The sequence below is a fragment of the Tenrec ecaudatus genome, chromosome 11, assembly GCF_050624435.1.
Source record: "Tenrec ecaudatus isolate mTenEca1 chromosome 11, mTenEca1.hap1, whole genome shotgun sequence".
Taxonomy (NCBI): Eukaryota; Metazoa; Chordata; class Mammalia; order Afrosoricida; family Tenrecidae; genus Tenrec; species Tenrec ecaudatus.
In genome coordinates, this window is record NC_134540.1 from 79,984,248 (window position 1) to 79,988,430 (window position 4,183).

General features: G+C 44.4%; 1 pseudogene; it reads right to left on the reverse strand.

The window, feature by feature from the left end:
* Positions 1-2,353: 2,353 nt before the first annotated feature.
* On the reverse strand, positions 2,354-3,202 carry LOC142460987 (cyclin-G1-like; annotated as a pseudogene).
* Between the last annotated feature and the right edge of the window lie 981 nt (positions 3,203-4,183).

Genomic DNA, 4,183 nt, shown 5'->3' on the forward strand with positions numbered 1-4,183 from the left:
GCTAACAGGCATCAGCAAACTACCCCCTCCCCTTCTCCCACCCCACACACCTCCATGACTGTGGAGTCCATTCGACTCCTAGCCCCCCGGAGGGACAGAGTAGAAGCACCCCGTAGTTTCCAGGGCCATAAGTCTGGAAAGAAGCAGCCTGCCCCAGTTTTCCCCCAAGGGCTGCTGGCAAGTTCGAGCCACTGAGCTTTGTGCTCCCAAAACGCGATCATTTGCTCAAAATACTTACAGACACGACCCAAGGAGATCTGTGTATCAACCGTCTTAGTAACTCTTTTTTTCCCCTTTAATTTTCTTTGTTCTCTACCTGTTGATCATCTACAAAGCAATTCTACCATTTTGACATGTTCCACTCACACTGATGGACACATGTGGGACATGCATTCGCACCTTCTTTCCTGAGCAGTTTCTCCCCCTTTGACATAACCCCACTTCCCCTTCCCGCTCCTTTCTAAACTTCCAAGTTGCTGTTATCCATCCGATCCCATACGTGTAGTTCTTTAGAAAGATGCTCGACTGTTAGCTGTTTTAAAAGGGGTCAGTGAGGGCGCGGTGGTCGAATTCCACCTTTCGTGAGGGAGACTGCTGTTTGATTTCGGCACTGCTGTCTGTCTGTGGATGCTGGGGCATGGCTATGAAGCTGAGCAGGTTCCAGTGGAGCTTCTGGACTATAAGGGGCTAGGAAGAAAGGCCTGGTTATAATTCCAAAAATTAGCTGATGAAAACTCAATTGAACACAGTGCTATTATCCACAACCAATTGTGGGGCTGGCACGGGACTTTGTTCAATGGTGCCTGGGGCGCCATGAATTGGGGCCATGCCCCTGGCAACAAGCAACAGCAACAGAGTGGGTCCTTCTTGCAACTCAGCGACTGAAACATCCATTTTAGCAATAATTTATCTTAGGGAGCACTGGTACATGAAAGAGTTCTGCGCTGAATTTCCATGGCATTTTTGTTTCATTTAATGACTGGGACTGGTCTTGAGTTATTCTTCGTTTAGAATTTTTTTTAGCATTAAATGTTTCAGCCAGCTGAGCCTATCTTCTCTTCTGGTAAGCCATCTCATCAGTACCCTGCCTCAGCTGTGACGTAATACCATTCCACGGAGTCCGTTTCAACTCAGCAACTCCTGGGACAGAGCACAGTCGCTCTGTAGTGCTTTCCAGGCTCCAGTCATTAAGGGAGCAGATTGCCAGGACTCTGTCCTGCACAGCTGCTAGGTGGCTTAGAACTGCTGCCTTTTTAGTTAGAAGTTGAACGTTTAACCTTTGTACCATTAAGGCTCCTTCACCTGGATTTTAAAAAATATATAACTTTTTGTTTTGTTTTGTTTTGTTTGTTTTTTATTGAAAATTGTTTTTCTTTTTTTTTTAACATTTTATTGGGGCTGATACAATTCTTTTCACAGTTCATACATATACATACATCAATTGTATAAAGCACATCTGTACAGTCTTTGCCCTAATCATTTTTTTCTCTTTTCTTCTTTTACATTTTATTAGGGACAAAAAATATATAACTTAAGGAAATAGTTTATATACACATTAGAGATTGGAAAATCCCTCATTCTTTAGTATTGTGCCTTGTATATCGTAAATGCCTTTGTTATTTCCAACTTCATTTTGTTGACTTTTTAAAATTTTCTGATTTTAACTTTCCCATTTTATAATACAATAAAACAAAAATTTTTATAGGGCATAGCTAAGGCTTACCAACACCAGTTCCTATCCACGCAGCTCCATAGCTTGGCAGCATACAATAAATATTGCTAGACTGCAGGGTGAAAGTAGTCCAACATGAACACAGGGAATCCAGGACGGATGATCCCTTCAGGACCAGTGATGAGAGTGGTGATACCGGGAGGGTGGACGGAGGGTGGGGTAGAAATGGGGAACCAATTACAGGGATCTACATATAAACTCCCAGGGGGACGGACTGTTGTAGGTGAAGGGAGATGTCGGACAGTGTAAGATATGACAAAATAATAATTTATAAATTATCAAGGGTCCATGAGGGAGGGTGGAGCGGGGAGGGATGGGGGAAAATGAGGAGCTGATGCAGGGGCTTAAGTGGAGAGCAAATGTTTTGAGAATGATGAGGGTAATGAATATACAAATGTGCTTTACACAATGGATGTATGGATGGGTTGTGATGAGTTGTATGAGCCACCAATAAAATGATACAAAAAGAAAGTAGTCCAACATGAAACAAAAGAAAAATGAGAGAGTCCCACACATGTTTGGAGATAAGCCATTCAAATCAAATTCTGATTTTTAAAGTGTTTTTCCTAAATGGAAAATAAAAACAGCTCTATGATTAATTTTACTGATGAAGGAACTGTTTCAGGAATTTGGGAAATAGCCCCTGTAGTAACAGCCCTTTAATGGCCTTGTGGTTCACCAGGAAATAATCCATTTTCACTCCTGAACGTTTAGTCTGGAACACTTGCTTGGGGCAGAGTCAAACACTTGGATGTGAGTTCTTGCCAGCAGGTCCAGTCTCTCCCATCATCTTGGGATGTTTCTGAAGACATTCTACTCCGTCTGTTAACTGCATACACTTCTGGGCTTGGCTCTCCATTGTAATGAGTGAGAACGCCAACACGAAGGGCTTTACTATAGAAAATATGATCCTGCAGTTGAGCTTTGAGTCGTTCAAATTCAAGACTGTTTCTCTTTCCAAATGGTAAGTTCTCTTGAATGAGCAAGTAATCGAGTTGTAGAAACTGAAGAGCTGTAACAGCAGCGTTTAATTTTCAACTTCTCCAAACACATTTTCCATTCTCATCAAGTCTGAAACTGGTGAGCCGACGACACTGGCTGACATGGATCACGTTACTTACCGCTGTTCTGCAGATTTTATGGCCAAGTAGAAGCAGCTCAGTCCATCACACCCAACGTGCTTGTGTGGCACTTAGTTTGGTGACAGAAACCTGTCCAGTAAATTCACAGCTGGAACTTGGGCTTCAAAGCCCAAGAACAGAGTTAGACTAAGAAGATTGTTTACTTCCACGGCCCTTAGCCTTGCAGTCTGAGCCCTTGCAAGTGTGAGGCCATTCTCATGAGCAGACTCAATGTGTCTCAAGTAGAAAACCTTTGGCTGACATCTAGACTCTTTTCCATCAAGACATTCAGTCGGTGTAGCAGCTTCTGAGCATCAGTTGTGGTCGCTCCCTCTTTGATTGAGATCATGACTCTGGCTGTTCAGCAGAAACTACCTTCTCTGCACCTCCTTGCCTACTTGCACCTCACCCCACAATGTCAGGTCCTCAGGTCTGAAAGGCCTAAGGAGAAAGGGGCTCGAGGGCCACAGGGGAACAGCCTGGGGGAGTTGGGGGGCAGGGGAGGCATCCTGATCAGAGGTCTCCACCAAATGAACCTGCCCCTGGTCAGGAGTGGTTTGGAGTTCCGCCTTGACTCTTACGGTGTTCTGTCCAGCCAATTCCAACTCAAAGTCTCTCTCTCAATGACAGAGTACACCTGACCTATAAAGTTTCCTGGGCTAAAATCTTTATGGAGCAGATATCTAAATGTTTTCTTTCTCAGAGTATCTGTGGTGTTTGAACCACCAACCTCTAGGCTAGCAGCTGAGCACTTAACCATTGCAACACCAGAGCCTCTTGTCCCCCTCTGAACACCCACAGATGTTGAGTTGACTCTGACTCATAGTGACCCTGTAAGACAGGGTAGAGTTGTTCCTTAGAGTTTCCAACACTAAATATTTATGGGAGCAGACAGCCTCATCTTGCTCCTATAGAGTGGATAGTGGGTTTGAACTGTCCACCTGGTGGTTAGCAGCCTGATGCTTACCCCCACAGCACTACCAGGGTCCCTTTCTATGCCTCCACTTCTCTTCTGTTCACATGACCTCTCCATTTTTCCATCTTTAGCCTGGACCTTTCCTCTGAGCTCCAGGGTCGCCCCCTATAACATTAACCATCATCGCCGTGTCTTAGATTTTGCAAATCCACTGTGTTGTGTTGGGTGTCATTTCAATCAGTCCCAACCCATAGCAGCCCTATAGAACAGCATAGACTTGTCCCATAGGGTTTTCTAGACTCTTTTCTTTACAGGGTCAGATCACCGGGTCATTCATCCATAAAGTTGCTATGGGTGGACCTGCCAACCTTTCAGTCAGCCACTGAACACTTACTGTGTTATGGTGCCACCAAA